At 40.1% G+C, this 24,739-nt stretch overlaps 1 protein-coding gene and 1 pseudogene across 2 annotated transcripts in view; one reads left to right on the forward strand and one right to left on the reverse strand.

The window, feature by feature from the left end:
• Positions 1-24,739, forward strand: part of DMD (dystrophin) — a 2,214,577-nt gene that overhangs the window by 1,762,297 nt on the left and 427,541 nt on the right. The window lies entirely within an intron of this gene.
• Positions 718-1,462, reverse strand: LOC113931162 (annotated as a pseudogene).

The following is a 24,739-nucleotide window of genomic DNA, read 5'->3' on the forward strand; positions in this document are numbered from 1 at the left end:
AAAAAAAAGTGAAAATGCACAAGACACGTCATTCACACACAGCTAGTGCCGTTGGCCTCCTGGAGAAAGTGGGGCCCACGGTGCAGGTATCCAAGGGAGCAGATCAATAAAAATCTACTGACCCAGAATTGGGTGGGAGTCAGCTTCAGGGCAGCAGGTCTGCAGCTATTCCCCCAACAACTGCTGCAGCTGCTGTCACAACCCCTTGCTCGGGACAGTCCCCAGCACCCTATCCCCAGAGTGGGTTGTGAGACAAAATGTGGAAAAACCCTGCCTTACCCCTGAGAGACTGCCTCCCACAGAACGTAGCAGTTCGTGGGTTGGGCCCGTCCATCTGGTCTCATGCTTAGTCTTTACACTCTGGCATGGGAACCATTATTATGACATCTCCTTACTCGAAAGGAAAACAACTTCCCTGTCCAGGCCACTTTCAAAAGCTGGAGATCTGGGGACAGAGACTCAGGTAAAGCTCAGCAGGGAGGGATTTTCCCCAGAACCCCCGGGAGCAATTTGGATAAAGCGTGGTTGGAGTTCAGTGGCCTCCCCCCCCCCCGCTGCCAGGAGGGAAGAGGGGGTGATGCTGTGGACCCTGGCCTGAGATACAGGACAGATCCAGCTGCCCCCTACCCACACTGTCCCCACTTTCTCCACTCTGCCCACTGATGCCTGCCCCTCAAAATGTCCTGATCACAAAAGGCTAGCCATCACCCACAGTAGCTAGTGCTGGGCCTCTGGGCACAGGGTAGGGCTCTGGATCTCTTCATCTTCTTCTTCCCGAAAGTAGGCTGCCTTTTGCTGTGAGCTGGGGGCCTGCTGGGCCTTCAGGGTACACGGGGCCACCATATGGCTGCTGCTGTGACAGAAGTGACATTTCTTGGGCTGCGGTGGCAGCTTGGATTCCTTGGCATGGTGGTCTCGATCTCCACAGTTGTAGCTCCTGTCCCCCTTTGATTTGTGCTTCTGCCCATTCTTGCCTTTGAGACACCTCTCACTCTCAGCACAGAATACCCCAGTAGGGCTCGTGACCCACATAGATTCTAGGCCCTTAGCCAACTTCTTGTAGGAGGACTCCACTGCCTGACCCTCCTTCATGCTCTGGAAGCCCTGCAGGTGCAGCTTGCTCTGGTGCCCAAAGACCTCCTAGTGGGGGGATGGGGCAAGCATGACCCCACACAGGCGGTCATGGGCAGGAAGCTGAAGCCCATGTGCACTTTGAAGCCCTTAGAGATGCCAGCCCCGTGCAACAGCTGCCCTTTCCTCTGCCATCAGGGTGGCAGCATCCCCACGCCTCCTCCGGCACCTTGGCGCAGCCACCTGCAAACTGCTGCTTTGACACAGAGCCTGGGGTTGTCAGCTGAGCCTGTGGCCCGGGTCCCAGGTCTGACGGCTGCTTACCCCAGAGAAGTCCCGAGGCAAAGGGGTGGCTCGGAGAAGAGGCTGCTCCATCTTCCCCAGCACCCATTCTGAGATTTTTTATTTAATTGATGGGCTCTGGTGGCGGGACATCAGAATTCTTCTTCTTTTTTTAAGATTTTATTTATTTATCCGAGAGAGAGAGAGATCACAAGCAGGGGGGAGGGGTAGAGGGAGAAGCAGGCTCCCTGCTAAGCTGGGAGCCCGATGGGGGCCTCGATCCCAGCACTCCAGGATCGTGACCTGAGCCGAAGGCAGGCGCTTCACCAACTGAGCCATCCAGGCACCCTGGATGTCAGAATTCTTAAAAGCTGCTCAAGTAACTCTAATGGGAAGCCGACTTTGAGAACCTCTGTGTTTGTGTCGTATCCCACTTGGAAGACTCTATAGGTAGACATCCCGGGTTCACATTCCTCTCCAGCTGTTTACCAGCTATCTTTCTGACCCTGGACAAGGGACTTAGACCATATGCCACAATTTCATCATCTGTAAAATGGGGGCAATAAAAATTTCTTTTGGATCATGTATATATGCCATTTACAAATCAGTTTCCTCTAAAGATCATCTTGAGGAAAATATGCAGAATTATTATTCTTTATAGTTTTTTCAGTAACTTTTTGTATTTCAACATCAGTGTTACTGATGGCTTCTGTCTTTAACCAATGATCCAAATATGGATATAGGTTATAAGGATAAAGAAAATTTAAGACAAGTATAGCAGTCAAAATTCACATGGTAGCTAACAGTGTTGAGTAATTAAAGCAACGGAGGAGCTGAGTCATGTGCACACTGCTTTGGTCCTTCCCGCCATGTATTTGGCATTGTCATTTCACTATATATAATTAAATTGCATGCACATGCACATGCACACGCAGAAAGTTTTTCAAGAACAGACATTACTACCTTCACTAATATGAACACCAAGAACATTTTTTGTGAACCCCTGGGAAATTTCATGAAAATCAGTTTGGAGAGGTTCTGCTCAAAATCATTAGAGATGTAATCACAGGTAGACTTAGTCAACAAATAGTGATGAGGAGAATTTAATAAAACACCAGCTGGACATGTACAAACAATCTAAACCATTATAATTACATAATCATGGCGAAAAAAAAAGAGCTTTGGGTAATCCTTTCCGGAAACACAATCAAAATGATTGCATTTATAAGACATATTTATTTCGGTGGTTAGAAGATCTCCTATGATTCTATCACCTCTTTGTGTGGCAGTTTTCAAAGTTTATCTTTACTTATAAATTATCTCCAAATATTAACTTTGTTATTATATTATTGAGAAATGGCAGTCACCAAATTCCTCATTGGGATACTTCTAGGATCCATTTATACATTTTTAAACTAGACTTATTGTCAAACCCACTGTCCTTAATATTTAGCAGTATTAATGCCACCTCACTGAGTAAACTGGAATGTACACACATTTCAGGTGTCTACTGTATGCCAGGTACTGGACTAGTCATTGAGAATTCAGAGATGAATAGGACTTGGGTTGACTTCAGTCATGTTATCAGGAAACTCACATGCCAGTTGGGGAAAGAGAAGGGAAATTGAGTAAGAGGAGTATGTACAAGGCATATGCTTTAGCAGAATTTGAAGTGGATAACTGCCCAGTGGGATCCGGTAAGGCTTCTTAGAGGAGGGGACATTTGAGTTGGGCTTTAAAGGCTGAGTGCAAATTTCATTCACTGAGATAAACTCCTTGAGAGGAATTACTTCAGTAGAACTTGCCATAAGCCCAGAAATAAATGGTGTGCAAAATCAATACCATCTGTCAATTTACTCAATCTACTTTGCTCTCACCGTCAGAAGAAAAAAAATTCAGAAATATAATAAGAAATTTGAATCTATTTTGCTATCTCTTAAAATGAGTTAATTTGAGGAGGAAATTGAATATGATGGAAGAGAATCTCCCCTGGGGGAAAATACTGTTTATTGTTTGCTTGCATCTAATTATTTTCTGTCAAAAATATATTATGTATAAACTTGATGATTAAAAGATCAGATTTCTATATTGGTAATGCCATTTATTTTATAGTATATTAATCACAAAATGCTTATCTTGGTGACTTTTACAAACTTAATAAAGTACAAAAATAATTTATATCATATTACACTGTCATAGATTTATTAAACTAACCCAAAATAGCACTCAGTGAAATAGAGACCCTTGATTCCAAACACCTCCACCACAGGCTTTGTCTCTGATTGTCATCAAGTCAGAGAAAATTATCTAATAAATTGTTGACTTACAAAATGAAAATTAGAATATCTAGGGAGCCATCCTTGTTCTCTTCATTTCTGTAGAGCAGCTCTGGCCAATAGAAATATAATGTGACTTAAAATCTTCTAGGAGCTATACTAAAAATGTAAACATGAAGAGGTGAAGTTAATTGCAACAATATGTTTTATGTAATCTAATATGCCTACAAGATTATCACTGTAACATGTAATCATTATAAAAGTTATTAATGGAATATATTTTTCCAATATATTTTACTCTTACCACACATCGCCGTTCAGACCAGCCACATTTCAGGTGCTCAGTAGCCATAGGTGGCCAATGATTACCATATTAGAAAGAACAGTTCTAGAGATTTCCATTAATCCAAAAAAAAAAAAAAAAAGACTTCCAGACATTCATGATAAGTAATTCTTCACTGCTAGCCATGGGAACATTTCCAAATGTAGTCTACAGATTTTAAATATTCTATCTTACCATCTCCGAGGACTTCAGTTTTAATGCCGTACTATTCTTAAAGAATGTCAGACATTCTTTTTTATGGAATACTCTGAAAGAGCAATTAGAAGTTTATGATGCACATAATGCAAAATACAGGTCATTTTCCAAGCCTGTTATAGAAGCACAAAAACCATAGTCACTTATTACTTGTGAGAATACTGTCTCGAGCATGTCTTTGTTTGGGTATTGGCGATATTGCGAGAACTTTGTGATAAGAAAACAGTCTTTAAGAACAAAATTAAGAACAAGATACCAAACTAAAACTGATAACTAGAATGAAAACCTTTTCTTAAATGGAAACCTGGTTTAGTCTATCCATGGGGGTACATCAGGGAAACACTAGTCGGAAAATATATGTCACATCTGTTAAGTTCTTGAAAGTTACTTGACTCTTAGTGACTTAACCAGAAAATGCCCTTGTAGCTAGAGTCCTTCTTGATTTTCAGGTAAACCTATTTATCTAACTTTGCAAGGCCACTGGGACCTTTTTTGCATTGGAAGAATCATTTGCAGCCACTCAAAGTAAAATTGAAGTATCAACTCTGGAAAATAGCCACTAATGAGCAATCAGAAACCTGACCTCGAGATGACTTGTGAATTGTGAATCAGCAAAATAAACTCAATTGTTCATTTGCTAAGTATGTATCAATTATCAGGTGCCTTCCAATTTAGAAGTAGTTTTTTTTTCCCCAAAAGTTAGTTTATAATTCAGATGTTTGGGATTTGGAGTAAATTTACCATGGGGGAAATATTATAAATTATAATTAATTTCCTAAGCTATCTAATTTAATTTTTAATATGCCTGCATGCATTACTTATCGTTTATAATAATTCTTTCCCCAAGTGTTCACTTCCCACTAGAGTAATGAAAGTGGAGTATTATTACATGGTACATGGTTGGATGCTTTTACAAATTTTAATAATTAAGTATTCATTTAATGTGTTTTAGCAAAATGTAGCTAATACCATAAGCAGTTGATTTTAAGATATCATTGCTCAGAATGAGACTAAGTCCAACAAAATGGGTCAATATGAGTCTACTTAGAGAAAAACATCAGGTAAAATAAATGGACAAACATGCCATTCGTGCTAAAGGTGATTTGTGAAACTGATTACAGTTGACTTATGGGAAATGCCTTCAGACCTTCAGTTAAGAATGCCAGGAACTTATTTCCAACCCCCCCCCCCATGCCTCTTCTCACCTGCGGTTCCTTCCTCCTTTAACTCCTACCAGCTTTCCTTTTCTGATTTTAATAAGGATAGCATCTCCAGAAAGGATGGAAGATGGCAGGAAGTGGCATGAGATGGGACCGGAAATGGTAAAATAGCTCAGCCTTGAGGGATTAGGGAAGTCTTCCCGGATATCAAAAATTTGGGTTTTGGGGTGCCTGGGTGGCTCAGTTGGTTAAGCATCTGCCTTCAGCTCAGGTCATGATCTTAGGGTCCTGGGATCAACCCCCCCCACCACCACCACCCCCTCCCCCACATCAGGCTCCCTGCTCAGCGGGGAGTCTGTTTCTCCCTCTGCCCCTCACTCAACCCTCCCTACTTGTGCTCTCTGCTCTCTCAAAGAAATAAATAAAATCTTAAAAAAAAAAAAAAGATGAGTTTCTCAGGTAAGGTGAAGGAGGTATGAGGAGCGTGCTAAGCTGGGCAGCATGCTGTGCACACTCTGAAGTCATAGGAAAGTGATTTTGAGATGATTGCTCCTTGGTAAAACTGGAGTTTGGATGGGGAGAGATGAAGCTGGAAAGTGAGCCAGCGCCAGAAAGGGTTTTTTAGTTTTTCCTTGGGTAGCAGTGGACAGCTACTTTGTTTGTTTGTTTGTTTGTTTAGCAGAGGAGTAACTTCATATAAAAGGAAAACTGCATTGAAGTGGGAGGGGCGAGAACTCAGAGACAAAAATATCCTTTGCTAGACTACTGATGAAAGCTAGGTGGGACACAGTGACGTAAGTGCTGGAGAGACGTGAATTAGTTGCAAGGTTTGGTTGTTTTTGTTGTTGCTGTTGTTTGAAGTTGGACTTTGCCATGTTACGTAATGCATTCATGTGAAGGGTTAAGGTGAAGGAAGAAGCCAAGGTTTCTGGTTGGACAGCTGGAGGCATTCACTATAGTAGGGAACCCAAGGCTTAGCGGATGTTAGGAGGGGCAGTGTTTTATTTGTACCCAGGATTTAATTTATAGAGGTGACCGAGTGATGGCATAGACAAGTCATTGCCATGAAAGAAGATTTATTATTCACAGTTCCCAGGAGTAGGAGACGTGCAACACTTCACAGGGCTCTAAGGGGAAGTACTGGGGATCATTCAGGAGGCAGAAGGAGCCAAGGAGAAAGCATGATTTCTCCCTTATTGTGGTTTCCCTGGGAAGGAACGGATGGGGCAGATAAGGCAAGTTTGGGCAAGTTTAGGATTGGATAGTTTGGATGATTTCAGCAGGCTCTGGGCTGTAGAGTGTCTCGTATGCCTTAGCGGCTCTCAACATTAGCTCCGTTGGAATGACTTGGAAGGCTTGTTAACATGGAGATGACAGGGCCTTGCCCCCTGAGTTCCTAATTCTGGAGGTCTGGGACAGGCACAGAGAATTTACAGTTTTAAGAAGTTCTCCTGTGCTGCTGCTGCTGGTGAGGGACCAACTTCAAGAATACTGATTTAGGGGGCACCTGGATGGCTCAGTCGGTTAAGCATCTGACTCTTGATTTCAGCTCAGGTCATGATCTCTGGGACATGGGATCATGGAATTGGATCGAGCCCTGCAATGGGCTCTGCGCTGGGCATGGAGCCTGCTTGAGATTCTCTCTCTCCTTCTCCCTCTGTCGCCCCTCCCCCACCCCTACCCCCCTCACTCTCACTGTCTCTCTCTCAAAAAACAAAAACAAAAACAAAACACTGATTTAGGATATGTACAGTTTGGGGAATTTCTAAAAGGAACATAAATTCAGGGAATATTCCTGGGCACTTGGCTATGTGGCTTGGAAATTCACATAGAATATTAGGCAAGAAGTAAAGATTTGGGAGATCATCTGTATCAAAACAATAATTGAAATTTTGGGAATACCTGCAGGGCTGTGTCTATGTACAAAGAAAAGTGAAAAAATGTACAAAAAAAAAAAAGCCCAAGCTTCACCGACCCTTCAGAATAGAGGAGGGAGAGGAGCCCACAAAGGAGGCCCAGGAGCTGAGGAGGCCAAGGAGAGAAGACATTCACAGCCAACATGAGACATTCTTCCGAATGATTGGACTGGCTTTGCCAGCATGCATTAACTACTCCATAATTAATTATAGTTACAAATACGTGCTTTAATAAACAACTAAAGTAATACAACTGATTTTTTTAAATAAAACGTCTCATGTGTCAATTAGAATTCTAATGAGTTGGCTTAGGAGGCTGTGGAATTATTTCTGGAACGTTGTTACCATTCCGACTATCTTGGTGCTCCTTTTTCAGGGGATTTGCAGTGCTGTGCTTTCTTCTTTTTTAATGTTTTCAGTGCTAGCAACTTTTCCCATTTTGAGGGTGGTTTTGATTTTTTGCAATAGTCTTAAAAGCCTCTTATGGTGGGATGCCTGGCTGGCTCAGTCAGTGGAGCGTGCAATTCTTGATCTCAGGATTGCAAGTTCAAGCCCTATGTTGGGTGTAGAGATTCCTTAAAAATAAAAATCTTTTTGAAACAAGATTTAAATTTAAACTTCTTTTGGTTTATAAAATAAATAGACCTAGATGCAATCAATTCTTTAAAAAATTAGATACCTTCTAGAATTTCTTATGTTGTTGAAAACTCTTTAAAGGCAGTTTCAAAGGAGGAGTTTAGTTCTTAAATTGTAACATTACTCACTACATTAAAGGACAACATTCCTTTGAATGAATACATTCTTGGTCAATTTGTTTTCCGTGGCTCTTTACCCCTAGTCCTCTCAGATAGGTGCATATACAGATCTCACTTTCTCAGAATGCCTCTGAGAGATGTCTTGACTCAAACTTTCTCGATCCTGAGATTCCTGGTACGTGGGCACTCTGTGGTGATAACCTAGTCAACCTGTCTCTGGAGAAGCTCTGACTTCTATCCAGAAGACTCCGCCTGCCCCACCCCAACTCCTCCACTATCAAGAAGGCAGACAGGAATCGTCAGGGGAAGATTTTCAGAGGGTAGCATTTTCATCTAAGACATTTCTCTCACGTTGGAAATGAGTGTACTAAATGCAAGGTGTTACCTTCTCATTACAAGAAGCCTTTCATATTAATATAAATGCACGTGGCAGTTGTGTCAGAGATAAATCACCCCCTCCAACTAGCACATAGAAAGAAGAGTTCTGAGAGTTAGCACATACATAGCTTCTCAAAATACACTTTCAGCCATGATGTGCTATTTCAGGTTCTCTTCATTTTCAGTCGCGTTTTTACTTTATATCACATTGTACATGTATTTTATCTAATCCATGTCCTGAGATTTCTCTGGCTCTTGAATTTGACCTTTTCTGATGAACAGAAAACCAGATTTTATTTATTCCCCCAGCATAGTTGTGTTCTAGGTATAGTCAGTTATAGGCCATAAATTCATTATTTTAGGTGAATCTTGAACATACATCACAACTACTTGAGGATTTGTTAAATCACAGGTTGAAAGGTCCCACCACCAGAGTTTCAGATTCAGTTAGGGCTGGGTGGGGACTGATCATTCGTATTTTTGTCTCATCCCCAGGGAATGCTGTTGTTGCTGGTCAAGGACCATACTCAGTGAACCACTACTTAAAACATTATTTAAAATTTTAGTCCAGGAAACTCTCCTACATAATGGGGCCTAAAGAGTTGTTTTGGTTTAATTTGGTCAGTAGTTTCTCCTAGGCTAAATTAGCACCAGCAAAACTGAGGTTCAGTTTATGTTCGTGGCAGTCATAAGGGATACTTTGGAAAAAGGCCAAGATTGGTTTTGGAGGTAGGGATGAGTAAGGAGGAAGAAATTTTTTTAAAAACTAAATATTGAGTTGTTCATTGTGTAAAGAAAGAAAGAAATGAAGTAATTAGCAATTTCTTAGACTGGTTCAGCAAGGCGGATCTACCACAGTCACAAAGGAAAGACGTTCAAATTCCTAACATGGGGTGATTTCCGCAAAACGCGCACAGGAGCCTAGGGATTCATGGCGTCCCCTTCAGACACAACCTCCTCTTCACTCCTGCTACTTCCCTCTGAGTGTCTGCCCTCTCCCTGTCCTTCGCGTGGCCAAAAGGTTCCCACCCTCTAGAGTTTACATTCTCCTTGGGAAAACAGCCGATAACTTTGTGAGTCATGCTTATTTTTTTTTATTTATTTATTTATTTATTTATTTATTTATTTATTTATTTATTTTTACAAAATCACTCTGGCTGCTGTGTGAGTAGTAGGATATGGAAAGGATGGGAGTGTAACTCGGTTCTGAATGCCATCTCCTCCAAGCTTTGTTCCATCAGAATTCCCTTCCACCCTGGCTTTGAAGTCACCTTCCTGCTGATTCTTTGCTGTCAGTTTACTCTTTATTGCCCTTCCTCTTAGGTAACATACACACTTCTCAACCTCAACACCACTCGTCTCCCATCCCCTTCCAGTGTCACCTCGCCTCTCTCCATTTCGTGGCAGATCTTTGTGAAACAGTGGCACGGCTGGCTAAGTCCCCTTCTTTACCCACAAGTCCCTTTCAACCCATGTTATCTGGTTATCACTCCTACCTGCCAGGCAACCTGCTTTCACTAAGAAAATCAATGTCCTCCCCCTTGCCAAATCGCCTGACTCAACTTCTCTGTGTAATTCTTTCCTTCTTTGGTTCCTTGACATCCTCTTGCCCAGGTTTTCAAATCTGACCTATCTGCCTATTTTGCAGTCTCTCTTGCAGATGATTCATGCTCTGCCTCTTCCATAAGTATGGATGCTCCCCAGACCCCATCCTCAGCCCTTCTTTGCTTTCCATCCCACACCCTTTCCAGGATCACATCTTCGTCGGAAGCTCCATTTAGTACCTATAAACAGATGAGTCCTAAATCATTATCTGCTTCCTGCATCTCTCTCTTGGGGGCCATTCCATATGTATGTCTGCAATTCCCCAGTGAACCTCTGTATTTAGGGCACAGGGCTGCTACTTACTGATAAGCACAGGTAGGATGTACTAGCTAGTATCTGCTCTGATTGGTTGGGCTTTTGCTATAGCAGATGTTAAATATTTTGAGACTTATACCTGTCCACAGTCATTTCAAAATTAGCATGTCCCAAACTGAAATCCCTAGCAAATGTGGACATTCACTTCTATTCCCTGTTTCAGAAAAAGACACCATCATTTACCAGTTTTCTAAGACAGAACCCTCTGGGTCCAGCCTGACTTCTGTCTTTTGTATACACTTATACTCGGGCATGAAATATTGCTGATTCTATGTCCTAAAGTCTCTCCTGATACACTTTTCTCTGGGAATATCCTTCATTTTGGGATTTTTATTGCTGTGGAATCAAACACACCTGATTCAAATCTTGTAGACTTCGGGCAGTTTTCTTAATTTCTCTAGCCTTGCTTTCCTCCTAAAATTTCTGTGTTGGCTAGCTGAAAGGAGTAAATGAGATTATTCACTTGTCTATTTTTGCTTTTGTTGCCTGTGCTTTTGGTGTGATATCCATGAAATCAGTGCCAAGCACCAACATCATGAAGCTTTTCTCCTGTCTCCTTCTGGGGGTTTTATAGTTTCAGGTCTTAAATTTAAATCTTGAATCATTTTGAGTTGATTTTTCAAATTTTTTTAGAGAGAGAGAGCTGGGGCAGAGGGAGAGGGAGAGACTCTCGAGCAGACTCCCCACTGAGTGTGGAGCCTGACACGGGGCTCGATTCCAGGACCCTGAGATCAGGACCTGAGCTGAAATCAAGACTCGGACACTTAACTGACTGAGCCACCCAGGCACCCCCATTTTGAGTTGATTTTTTTTGTATAGTGTTAGATAACGGTCTAGTCTCATTCTTTTGCACATGGATATACAGTTTTCCCTACACCATTTATTGAAGTAACCATCCTTTCCCCATTGTAGATCCTGGGTACTCTTGTGGTAGATCAGTATGGATTTATTTCTGGGCTCTTTCTTCTGTTCCATTGCTCTATATATGTTTATGCCAGTACCATACCATGTTTTAATTACTGTCGCTTGGTAATATATTTTGAAATCAGGAAGTGAGATGCCTCTGCTTTATTCACCTTTTTCAAGATTTTTCTGACTATTGAGGGTCTTTTCTGGTTCTATAAGAATTTTGGAATTTTTTTTTCAATTTCTATGTAAAATGCCATTGGAATTTTGATTTGATAGGGATTGCACTGAATCTGTAGATCGCTTTGGGTAGTATGAACATCTTAACAATATTAAGTGTTCCTATCCATGAACATGGATGTCTTTCCTTTTTTTTTTTTTTTTTTTTTTTTTGGTATATTCTCTAATTTCTGTCATTCATGTTTTGTAGTTTTCGGTGTATAAGTCTTTTGCTTCCCTACATAAATTTATGCCTAAGTGTTTTATTCTTTTTGATGATACTGTAAATGGAATTGTTTTTTTCAAATTTCCTTATCAGGTAGTTTATTATTAGTGTAAAGAAACACAATTGATTTTTGTATCTTGATTTTGTAACCTGCAACTTTACTGAGATTACCATACAGAGAGAGACAGATATGTAAAATGCAACCAAGAAGAGTAGGTACTATGATTCTTGTCCATGATGTTATTGCTATTAGTTTCACCCAGAAAACTGTAGTAGCCTCTACACTGGTCTCCTTGGATTTAGTTTCATTTCCTCAGCCAGAGTCATCTTTTAACATGAAGGCTGACCCTGTCACCTCCATACCTGTGCTTAAAACTCTTCAGTACTGCAAATCCTTGGAGTAGCATTCAAGATCATTCACGACGTAGTTTCTCCATGACCCCATTTCTTTGAATCCCTCTGAGGGAGATAATATAACAAAAAATTCAGGGCTACTGGGACATTACTCTCCTTCTGTCTCCATACTTCTCTCTGCTGGGAAGACCTTCCACTTAACCTCCCCTTCTCAGCCCAACTAATTTTTTTTTTTGAGAGATAGAAAGAGAGAGCACATGCCTATGAGTTGGGGGTGGGGCAGAGAGAGAGGGAGAGAGAGACTCTTAAGCAGGCTCCATGCTGGGCACACAGCCCAACTCGGGGCTCAGTCTCACGACCCTGAGATCATGACCTCATGATCATGGCTGAGGTCAAGTGTCAGGCGCTGAACCAACTGAGCCACTCAGGCGCCCTAGCCCAACTAATTTTTATATATTATTCAAAGTAATCTCAAATTGTAGAATAGACTTCTGGTCCACAGGGCATCTCAGTCATTAAGTCAAACAAGATGAGCATGCCCCAAAAGGCTGCTGCTCAGATATTTCAAAGTTAAATGGCTAATAATCATTTTCCAGAAAAGGAAAAGGCAACAAAATGGTGGCACCGATATAAAAATACATAAGGATACAACAGTCTTACACAATTCACAGCACTCACCGTAGCACATATCTTCCCCAATGTCTATCACCCAGATCTGTACTTCTGAAACAAATAATGCAACATATTTTAAGAAAAAAGAAAAAGAAGAAGATAGCAGGAGTGGAAGAATGAAGGGGAGTAAGTCAGAGGGGGAGACGAACCAGGAGAGATGATGGACTCTGAAAAACAAACTGAGGTTTCTAGAGGGGAGGAGGGTAGGGGGATGGGTTAGCCTGGTGATGGGTATTAAAGAGGGCACATTCTGCATGGAGCACTGGGTGTTATGAACAAACAACGAATCATGGAACACTACACCAAAACAAATTATGTAATATATGGTGATTAACATAACAATAAAAAATTTAAAAAAAATACATAAGGATATATTTTCAATTCTGGATTATTTTTTCTAGCCTTTTAATATAAAAATGTTTAATCATACATCAAAGCTGACTTTTACAGTGAGCATTTATATACCCACCACCCATATTTTGCAGTTAACATTTTGCTATTTTTGCTTTATAACGTATCCATGCAACTATCATCCCTCTTTATCAGATTAGTTTTTAATATTCTGATAATCTTACCCTTAAATACTAAGTTATCTTAAAAAAAATAACATAGCTGTTTCTATATTGGTAAAGCAAAATAAACTTGTTCTTGTTGAAACAATATAAATTGACTGCTTTTGAATTCAATCCATTGAAATATCCATTAAAAAGCAAACCAGAGAATGTAAAACATGTTTTATTAATACTCCACTATACCTGATTAGATGCAGACCATTAGGAAGAATTGTTTTAATTAAAGGGTCTGGGTTGCCAATATACAAAAAAACGTGAAGTTTTCTATTCCAGTGAAAGGTTTTGTGAGGACTATGTTTTCTCCATCTTTATAAAATTTAACTTTGACCTATATTTTGTTAATGCACCGTGTGTTAAGCTATACTATGACATGTGCTAAATAGATCTGGCAGTTTGGAAATTGGATTTTTTTTCGTTCCTTTTACATTAAATCCCCATAACACCTTATTGATTAATTTGTATCATTACCATTTTAAAGAAAACTCTCAGACTGGCAGGTGAGAATTAAAAAGAAACAAACCAACATGGTAAGCCCACCTCCAAGCCAATCAACATGGAGTCAGTGTGTCCTTCTAAATTACTAGGGCACAGCTTTCTACAAAGTCACAGCATGACTTTATATGCTTCAGTATTATTGCTAAAATAATGGAGAATACACTATCTTCCATATAAAATGTTTCTTTTCTGTAAGTTTTTATGACACTTAGTATACTGCAATGACCACATTGTTCAGTTCCAGAGTTAGTAGCACACCATTGTGAATGGCTCAATTCGCAGTGTGGTTACTCATTCGAGCACATTCTTGAGGGTTTACAATGTGCAAAGCATTCCATTAAGTAGTGTACAGGCAGAAGTTCTCAAATGCAGATGATCTGTGATTTCCTCAATCAGCACAGAAATGAGAACTATAAAGACTGAAAGAGAGAGTGGGGGAGGGAGTAGACCGAAAAATGTTATAAGCTTGTCACCAGCCTTTCTTGGAAAAGCCTGCCCTGTATTCTGAGAGCATGTTCTTGTGATTTATTTTTTAGTTGTTAAAATGCCCTTTCAATTACAATACAGTGGTAACAGTATATGGTGAGCTTTGTGTTGTTTTAATAGTTATCGTGCCAGAATTATCATTTGACATCTGTGTTAATTATCATTTGCCACAATAGGCTGTGAAACAAGCCATCTCAAAACTCAGTAGCTTAAAACAGTAAATATTTCTTTAGCTCACTAGCTTGTGGCTTGATTTATTTATTTATTTTTATGTTCAGTTAACCACTGTATAGTACATTAATAGTTTTTGATGTAGTGTTCAATGATTCATTAGTTGCATATAACACCCAGTGCTCATCACCACACGTGCCCTCCTTAGTACCCATCCCCAGGTTACCCCACTCTCCCATCCCCCTCCCTTCTGTAACCCTCAGTTTGGTTCCTGGAGTCCAGAGTCTCTCATGGTTTGTCCCCCCCTCTGATTTCTTCCCCTTCAGTTTTCCTTCCCTTCCCCTATTGTTCTCTGCACTATTCCTTATGTTCCACATATGAGTGAAGCCGTATGATAATTATCTTTCTCTGATTGAATCACTTCACTCATCATAATCCCCTCCAGTCCCATCCATGTCGATGCAAATGGTGGGTATTCATCCTTTCTGATGGCTGAGCAATATTCTATTGTATTTATGGACCACATCTTCTTTATCCATTCATCTGTCGAAGGGCATCTCAGCTCTTTCCACAGTTTGGCTATTGCGGACATTGCTGCTATGAACATTGGGGTGCAGGTGCCCCTTCTTTTCACTACACCTTTCTCTTTGGGATAAATACCCAGTAGTGCAATTGCTGGGTTGTAGGGTAGCTCTATTTTCAACTGTTTGAGGAACCTCCATACTGTTTTCCAGAGTGGTTGTACCAGCTTACATTCCCACCAACAGTGTAAGAGGGTTCCCCTTTCTTTTTTTTTATCATGTTCAGTTAGCCACATATAGTACATCATTAGTTTTCGATGTAGTGTTCAGTGATTCATTAGTTGCATATAACACCCAGTACTCATCACCACACGTGCCCTCCTTAGTACCCATCACCCTTTCTTGTGGCTTGATTTAAATTGGGCAGTTTTTCTGCTGTGGCCTGGGCTAGTTTGCCCATCTGGAGGGTGCCTAGGAACTCACGTGTCTGAGGGTCACTGGATCAGCTCGGCTCTGCCGCACATATCTTGCTCATTCTTCTTCCAGCAGGTGAGCCCAGGTGTGTCCTCTTGGCAAAGGCAAAGGTGAAAGAGCAAGAGTGGAAATATATGGACAACTTTTTTAAGCCTATGCTTCCATCAAGCCTGCTAATATTTCATTGCCCAAAGCAAATTTTACTTTATTGCCCAGTGCGGTAGGCAGAAAAATGGCCTCCCCAAAATGTTCCCATGTCCAAATCCCCAGAATTTGTGGATATTAACATATCCACATGGTACATGCTGAGGGAGAATTAAAATTGCTGATGGAATTAACATTGTCAGTCAAATGCCCCTGAGATGGGGAAATTATACTGGATTATGCAGATGGGCACAGTAGAATCACAGGGTCCTTATAAGCAAAAGAGGGAAGCAGGAGAGTGGGAGTCAGTGACAGAGAGAGATATGAAGACTCTACACTGCTGGCTTAGAAGAAGGCAAAAGGAGCCCCTAGCCAAGCAATGTGGGTGGCCTCTACTCGCTGGAAAAAGCAAGGAAACAGATTCTCCTGCAGCTTCTTCAGAAGGAACACAGTCCTACCAACATTTGAATTTTAGTCCATCAGACCCATTTCAGATTTCTAACTTCCAGAGCTGTAGGGTCATAAATTTGTCTTGTCCTAAGCTACTGTTTGTGGTAATTTGTTACAGCAGTAACAGGAAAATAATACACCCTCCGTGGTCCAATCTTTTCCATAACATCTATTATTTTTTAATGTTTTTCTTAAAATTAGCTGTCTTTGTTTTTTGCTTTTAGCTTTAAGTTATAATACTTGTAACATTGTAGTTTGATGTGCTAGTGTGGGTCTTTTTTAATAATATGTCCCCACAAAAATAAATGTTAAAATTTAAACTGTTCTTCTGTGTAATGCTGCCAATCAGCTCCCTACCTATATAGCATTAGGCAAACCACATTTTGCGAAATGTGGGTCCGGGTGATCTAAGGGAGCAAAAAATTGCAAAAATGAGAATTTCCAAGAGAAGGAAGCATTGGGCTATTGGGTAGAATTGGGGGCAGACAAAGGTGGAAGAGAAAGACAAATGATCCAGCAGAACTCTAGCCCTCTATCTGCATTTGTATCAAGCAATGTGAAGCTTCCTCATCTTGACAAGTCTAAATGCTGGTGGATTCATTGTTCTTTCCACTGGCTGAAACATTCACTAGGACTCTTGCCTGTCTTCTGCCTTAAGCTTGGGTTTATCCTACTTCTTCCAAAGTCCCAGCTTTCCCCCAGCTGGGATATACACTTGCTCCTTTCTATAAAGAAAGCCCAGAGGTGCCTGGGTGGCTCAGTCAGTTAAGTATCTGCCTTTGGCTCAGGCCATGATCCCAGGGTCCTGGGATCAGGCCCTGGATTGAGCTCCCTGCTCAGTGGGGAGCCTGCTTCTCCCTCTCCCTCTGCCCCTCCACGCACTTGTGCACTCTCTCTCTCTCTCAAATAAATAAACCCTTTTAAAAAATTAAAATTAAAAAAAAGAAAGCCCAAACTTCTTTGCAGCACTCCCCAGTCATTTTGATATCATACTAAGCAGATAAGGTGTCTCATGGCTGGGGACTCCAAACTCCTCAGTACCCACCTAGAATATGTTCCACGGCTGGAGGGCAATCAGTATCTGAGGTACCTAACAGCACGTGTTTTGGCACACCCATGGGCACCTGTTCTAAAACCTGTTTTAAAACATTTATCAGTTGGGAACTTCTTGAAGGCAATAATTTTGTTCTGTTATTCCTTCTGTTCATCATTCATAACATGATATGTGGTAGGTATGATCATTGATTGAAATTGATTGCCAATTCATAGGTACTTGTTGATTGAAATAAAATTAAATAAATGGCAAATGACTTCTTCCAGGTCAGACATTTACACAGCTTTATTTCTCTTCCCTCTGCAGCCTTCCATTGCCAACTCTGTCTACCCATAGGCCGCATCTGCAGGCCAGGCCCGTCTTGGTTTCCGAATTAGTCTTAGTGGCTCTGGTAGTGCAAACCGAAATCCAGGCTTGCCGTCTGGTGGGATCTCTCATTCAGATTCTGTGGCTCATGGACTTAGTATTCAGTATATGAGGAATAAACCTGGAGTGCCCAACCTGGGATTTGAAAGTCCCGCATTCCTGACTTCCTTTTTTTCCTCTTCTGCCCTCTCCTCCCTCTTGGTCTGGTAGTTTTAGTTATTTGAACACTAGCAACCCCTTGGCAATTGTTCTTACGTCTGTTCTCTAGAAGCTGTCACAAGTGAGCGGAGGCAGGATGGAGTGCCATCCCGCCTCTAAGACGATAGAGGAAAGAGCATAAAACCAAGAGTTAGAAGCCCTGGGTTCTAGGAAAACCTCCGGAGTGGGATTTAGGGCACGTCTCTGAACTACTCTTGGCATCAATCTCCTCATCTGTGAAATAAGATTAATGGTATATAACCTGCCTGTGCTTCAAGGTTGTTTGGAGCCTCGTATGTGTCTCCCCTACCCCACCCGTAGAGCATATACCTCTCAGATGTGTACAGATAGCCTGTAATGTTCTACAGTAAGCTTATTATTTCCAGGATTCTTCAAATCAATGATCAGCGTCGATCCAGTTCAACATAATCATATATTAAGCATCAATATGTGTGGGAATCTCTTTGGTTGTGGATGTTAATGCAAGTCTGTATAGTTTATCTAAAATAGGACAGTAGTGTAATATTGATATAAATCATCAATGTATGTTTTTAATAGATTTATTTTCTCAATATAAGGATCATTTTGGCCCAAAATTAGTTTGACAACTTAAATTTTGATTTGCCAGCCACATAAGAAGCCTTCCTCTTTGTCCCTGGGCTGATTTCCTCTCCTAAACCTTTTCAGTTCTAAGCCCAGACAAACTGCTGTGGTTCTTTGAGAGGCCACACAAAATAAGTATTGTCCAATGCTAACACTTTGAAATGTGATATTGTAATTACTTACCAAGTGAACATTAATCACTACCAGATTAGAATGGAATTACCTGTTATATTCACATTAATAGCAAATGAGCTTTCCCTGATTGATGTTGTTATAATGAATAAAAAAGGAATGAATACCGATCTGGCATTCACCAAAAGACGCATAGTCATTAAGGCCATACCATCAAAAGGCAAGTAATACTTAACAATAAGAAGTATTAATTAAAGCAAAATCACAGTGAACTCCTGTTGAATTACTTATATCTGCATTACAAAGATATTAGACTCTTGGGATTAATGTGATTGTGATACATTTTATAAAAATCAATAATGAACGACCATTTAAAATATTTAGGAAGCAAGTACTTGTTTGTGTTTACTACATAGCTCTACCAGCTATGTCACTTCTCTGAGTGACTTACTAGCATAGGCACAGTGATGAATAATACCAAGCATTAGATATATTAAATTATATCTTTTTACCTGAAAGGAAGCATTTTGTTTTTCAGAATTTTTGTGCATTTCCTATAGAATATTCTAAAGGGCCTCTAAAGTGTAGATCTAACATCGACTAATTTCCGTTTAAAAAAAATATATATTTGAAGGCTGATCTGCTGTGAATATTGAACCAGATGTTAAGGAGCACCCTAGTCAAAACTGAGACTTGGGGGGTGCTGGGTGGTTCAGTCATTAAGCGTCTGCCTTCGGCTCAGGTCATGATCCCAGGGTCCTGGGATCGAGCCCCATGTCGGTTTCCCTGCTCAGCAGGAAGCCTGCTTCTCCCTCTCCCACTCTCCCTGCTTGTGTTCCCCCTCTTGCTGTGTCTCTCTCTGTGTCAAATAAATAAATAAAATCTTTTAAAAAAATAAAACTGAGACTTCGGAGCAGAGAAGCAGAATGAAACCATTCATATACAATTTCGAAGGAGTAATTGAGCATATACCTATCAAGGGGGATAAAAAGTCAGGCTCTCCCACTCAAGGTGCTTTCTTTCTTTCTTTTTTTTTTTTTTTTAATAATTTTGAGATTTTCCTATGGCAACAAATCCATAGCAGAAAGCAAAGAGTTTTACATCAGTTAAATGATCAGAAAGTCATTCTTATAATTTTGCTACATTGAACATTGTTTAAACAATTTAGAATGATATTAAAACAGCTATAAGACACATTTGTCTAACATAAGAGTTAGCATTTAAACTAGATTAAAATAATTATGTCTTTAAAAGGGTGCGTGTTAAAACTGGTAAAATCTAAATGAGCTCTGTATTTCAGTTAATAGCATTCTACCAATGTCAGTTGCCTGACTTGGATAATGCACTCCGGTTATTTAAGGTAGTATCATTGGGAGAAGCTGGGTGAAGGGGTACATGGGAATTCTCTGTACTATATTTTTACTTTCTTGTGAGTCTTTAACCATTTCAAAATAAAAGTTATTTTTAATAAAACTAAATATGTATTTGAAGAGAATGCTATCTTTTCTCTCTAACCAGTGGCTAATTGCTCAGCCTGAAAGAATATGTGGAGGTAGTTGGCAAATTAATTACACTTTTGACCTCGACTTGATGATTTTTGAACCAGTAAGGGAATAAATGTGCCAACATATGTTATGGAACTTATAAATATAGAAGATAAAACGATAGAAGCTAATTATTTCTTGGTGTGTTGCAGTGGGTCCACTTAACGCTGTTTATGTAGGAAGCTACTGCGATTATAAAAATGAACACAGCCAAACAGCCAAGTAAATTAATTGAACTTTAAAGGTGCTGTGCATGAGATTTGAAATGAAGCTTATGATGAGCTTTGCATTTATTGTCATACAAGGTAGACACCTTTTTTTTTAATTTTAGTGTTCCACATTATATGCTACAGTATCAAAGGAAAACTCTAAAATAGGCACTCAAAATCCTGATGTGCCCTCCGTTCCAAAAAGGCAGCACCACAATGAATCCGACCTTCAGAGTTAATAATATCTCAGAACCAACCCAGCAGTTGTACCAGCATGATTTAGCTCCTGCTGTGGCTATTATTATTTTTATTTTATTAATTTTGCAATTAAATTGCAGAGTTAAACTCAACCTATTTCAAGCTGTGGCTTTTTTCCACTCTCCTCAGAAGTTCGTAGGTAACTTCAGATGTTCAGCAGTGAAAGCAGACAGCTTGGATATTATTTACGTAGCACCCATTTTGTGTGAAAAAAAAAAGATTTCACAAAATCTCACAGAAGTTCCATAGCTACTTTTATTATATATCTAAAAAATAGAAAAGGTTAAAAGGGCAGTGCCGATTTTTAGTACAGCTACATCGTGAGCCAAATCTACCTCATTTTCATCAAGAAGTTACTGAAGCGGCGTGTGTATACAACACCACCAGGTATTTGAAGGGAGGTCAGAAGGTAGATAGAAAGGCTCTCTAGCCCTTGGGAATTGTACATTCTAATAGTATAAATGTAGCAACTTTTTATTTTTTTAAAAGATTTTATTTTTTTTAAAGATTTTCTTTCTTTCTTTCTTTTTTTCTTTCTTTCTTTCTTTTTCTTTCTTTCTTTCTCTCTTTCTTTCTCTCTTTCTCTCTCTCTTTCTCTCTCTCTCTCTTTCTCTCTCTCTCTCTCTCTCTCTTTCTCTCTCTCTTTCTCTCTCTCTTTCTCTCTCTCTTTCTCTCTCTCTCTCTCTCTCTCTCTCTCTCTCTCTCTCTCTCTCTCTCTCTGTCTCTCTGTCTCTCTTTCTCTCTTTCTCTCTTTCTCTCTTCTCTCTCTTTCTCTCTTTCTTTCTTTCTTTCTTTCCCAGAGAGAGAGTACAAGCAGGGGGAGTGGCAGGCAGAGGGGAGAGGGAGAAAGCAGGCCCCCCACTGAGCAGGGAGCCTGACACAGGGCTCTATCCCAGGACCGCGGGATCATGACCTGAGCCAAAGGCAGACGCTTAACTGACTGAGCCACTCAGGTGTCACTAAATTTAGCAATTTTACATAGACTTATTAACAACTACCTTATTTATCTTGAGGCTCAATATATATTTTGCAGTTGTGTAGGATCCACAAAATATTCCACACGTCATTTAAACAGGGGCTTTTTATAGAGAAAGTGACATTTGTAAAAGATTGGAAGAAATGCACCTGGGTTAGTAAAATCATAGTTTTCTTTGGACTTCTGGAACGAGTTGGAGTTAGCTTTATATCTGATATACTCATATATGACATGCTGTTTGCTAAAGACTAAGGAGAGAAGCTACATGGGGGTTACAAGTTAACAGAGTTGCTGCATCCCCCTTTGACTTGGTGCATCTCACTTTGCTTTTTTTAAAGATTTTATTTATTTGACAGAGAGACAGAGGCACAAGCAGGGGGAAGGGGCAGAGGGGGAGGGAGAAGCAGACTCCCCACTGAGCGGAGGGCCAGGCGTGGAGCTGGATCCCAGGACCCTGAGATCATGACCTGAGCTGAAGGCAGACCCTTAACCGACTGAGCCACCCAGGCACCCAGGTGCACCTCACTTTAGTGGTTAAGTAAAGTGCTGGCCATCTGGGCATCTTTCTGCCTGTGCTCCCATATAGCTGGGTATTCAAGGACCAATAACGCAACCTTGCAGAACATTATATCTCTTGCTGATAGGCAAGATTTCTAAGTGCCATTTACATCCACATTTCTGTGTTTCACTCAAAGACGATCCTTCGTGCCAGAATTATCCTGAGGTAGGGCATAGTATTGAAAGGGTTAACTGTGTCTGAACGGGCAACTATGCTCCTTTCACAAGCTCACAGTGTGATCTTCCTACAAGCCTCTTAGCCTCTCTAGAATTCATTTCTATAATGTGAGGAATAAAGGTTAATATTGTGAAGATTAAGTGAAATAAGTTATAGAAAGTACTTAGCATAGTGCCCTGTGTATCATGAAGGCTTAGTATGTGTTAGTAGCTTCATTTTATTATTATCATGATTATCACTGTTAATAATAATGAACCCTGGTTATTGGAGGAGTTGGTTTTGTCCTCTTATCTCATAGTCAAAATAGGTTTTAAAGGGTCTTTTATCTCTTCTTTCTGGTGGCACATTATAGATACTTAGAGTAATGTGCTTCATTTGTGTATGGTTCTTTTTCATTTACAAAGTGCTCATTTATGTTATCTTACTAAAATTTCAAAAGCAAGTGTAATAGAACCAGAATTTATAAGAGTACAACTGAGAGAAGGCAATATTTTGCTCACTGATTTTTTTTAGTTTAGCTGACTCATATCTTCTCATGCTGCATATTGTCTGTCTTGATGAACAGAACACGAACCTGAGGTCAACCTTGTGTGTATATGTTTGTTCAGCCTGAGAAAGATCCAGAGGTACAAATATTGGGATAATCCAGATTTCCCAGGAGAAGGTAGCATACACAGTAGAATTTCCAGGAGGTCCATAAACAGTCTGTTAAAATGTTAGCTCAAACCATATAGTATTTCCAGTATTCAAATGTTTGAGACCTACAAAATTAGCAGGGTTTTTTTTTTTTTTTTTGCATGTTTCAACCTAATAGCTAAAAAAAAAAAAAAAATGCAGCTTGAAGTTGCAAATTGTTCCCAAATATTGTACAACAAAAAATGAAGAGGAAAATAAATATTGCTAATAAATTATACCTGGGCAATTCCAGGCCAGAAAGTCCCACCCCCCTCATTTATTTTACCCCCTGACCTATGCAATTGGCCAAATATCTTGTTAGCAAAATTTTTCTTTCCATAGATCATTTATAGGGATTTCTGGTTAGAACTGGTAGGTCATGACACTTTACTAAAATGAGAGTAGGGGAAATAAAACTATAGATTTACCTACAAGGGGAAAGAATATGGGAGCAGCAACAAGAAAATATGAGCAATGACAAATTTTGAGAATATGTAAAGGGAGCGGAGAAGTTAGCATCTCTAGGAGAACTGAACACCAAGTACCTAAAACCTAGAAAGTCTTGGAAATTGGAGGCCCCGGCTACTACAGAAGGCGGGGATGACGATGGGGCTGATAGTAGGGACATTCGTCAAAAGTGGGTGTAAGAAGCATTCATACCCCCAGGCCTCTCATGCCCTTTTCATGGAATCCACATTGTTGCCTCTTCCCTACCCAGCCAGGAGACTGGAGGTTTGTTCTCCAGAGAAATTGTACTAGAAAAGATCAACATCTGGGGACATCAGGTAGAGAAGAAGGCAGGGGAGAATTTCCACACTGAAAACGGGAACTAAATGAAACTACACATACTGAATAGGATCCCCCACTCTCTCCAAGGCTCAAGTCCTAAATGGCTCCAGGCATACTGGCAGCAAGCATATATACTCCCAGAGAGGAGATTAAATGCTTTCCTCTGCAGAAACTGAGTAGCCTTAGAGGAAAAACCTATTGCTACTCTTATTTGGAGGTCTTTGCCCACATGCACAGGATGAAATTCACCTGGTGAAAACCCTACAAGTAAAGCTTATCATTACTTTTTCAGTGCCTAAATCTTAAATATGGATGAGAAATTAGAGCAAAATATAAAAAGGGGGCAGGAGGGGTGGAAAGAACTCAGGGAAAATAGATTCCTATAATTAACATCCCTAAAGACCTCAGTAAAAATATTTGATCTGTAAAACAAAAAGATTTTATTAAAAGGAAAAATTCAAAGAATAAGAATGTACTTCTGGAAAATAAAATGTAATAGCAAAGGTGTAAAATTAAATTGAAAGTAGAAGGTAAATCTCCAAGAAAGCTGATAAGATAAAGATGAAGAAATGAATCATAAAAAAAGAAAAGATGGTAAAATTAAAGGATTAAGTCCAAGAAATCCAACATCTCACTAAAGGAATTCTGGAGAAAATATAGGGAAGAATTTATCAAAAACATATATGTGAGAACATTTTGTGAAAATGAAGGACATAAATTTTAAGATTGAGAGTGCCCACCAAGTTCCCAGCACAATAATAAAAGAGAGAGAGAGAGAGAGAGAGAGAGAGACATCAGCACATATCATGTGACATTCCAGAACAGCAGTAAGATTCTAAAACCTTCCAAAGAAAGAGATGGGTGTGGGGAGGGAACGGGAAGGACCTAGGTGGGGAGGGAGGGAGAGAGGGAGGGGCAGAAAGAGAGAGAGAGAAGGAGAAAGAGAAAGAGATTAACAGATAGAAATCATGTCACTAATGAAGAATTAAAAATCGGAATGACATCAGACCTCTTAATAGCCATACTTGAAGACAGAAGCTAAAGAATCCATACCTTTACAATTCTGAGGGATAATAATGTTCAAATTAGAATTAATAAATATATTATTTACTTTCCAAGTACCTTCCTCAAAAGCTACTTTTACTTTCCAAGTACCTTCCTCAAGAAGCTACTAGAAGACAAGCTCCATGAAAATTCAACAATTAAACAACAG

The sequence above is a fragment of the Zalophus californianus genome, chromosome X, assembly GCF_009762305.2.
Source record: "Zalophus californianus isolate mZalCal1 chromosome X, mZalCal1.pri.v2, whole genome shotgun sequence".
Taxonomy (NCBI): Eukaryota; Metazoa; Chordata; class Mammalia; order Carnivora; family Otariidae; genus Zalophus; species Zalophus californianus.